This window comes from Pterocles gutturalis, unplaced genomic scaffold (genome assembly GCF_000699245.1).
Source record: "Pterocles gutturalis isolate BGI_N339 unplaced genomic scaffold, ASM69924v1 scaffold28546, whole genome shotgun sequence".
Taxonomy (NCBI): Eukaryota; Metazoa; Chordata; class Aves; order Pterocliformes; family Pteroclidae; genus Pterocles; species Pterocles gutturalis.
The window spans coordinates 27,379-27,713 of NW_010103850.1; positions in this window are offsets into that span (position 1 = coordinate 27,379).

The following is a 335-nucleotide window of genomic DNA, read 5'->3' on the forward strand; positions in this document are numbered from 1 at the left end:
CTCCTTCGTAAGGCCGGCTGCACGGGCTCTGTTGGACATGGGGGAAGCTTCTGTTGTCATCTCACAGAAGCCACCCCTGTAACCTCCCTGCTACCGAAACCTTGCCATGCATTTCAGAAGAAGCACCTATTTTCTGCCCTGCTTTGAATCTTAGGTAGTCGATCAGCTGGTCTTGAATGTTTACAAGATCAATGTTACTATAGCATCCACACATATTGCCATCCTTAATGTGTTTTTCCTTATGTGGCCACTCTTGCCTGTAGAAGTGCTGTTATCCACCTTTTCTTCATGGAGGGACAAGTCTATACTGAGGACTTCTGTTGGAAAAAGCAGCG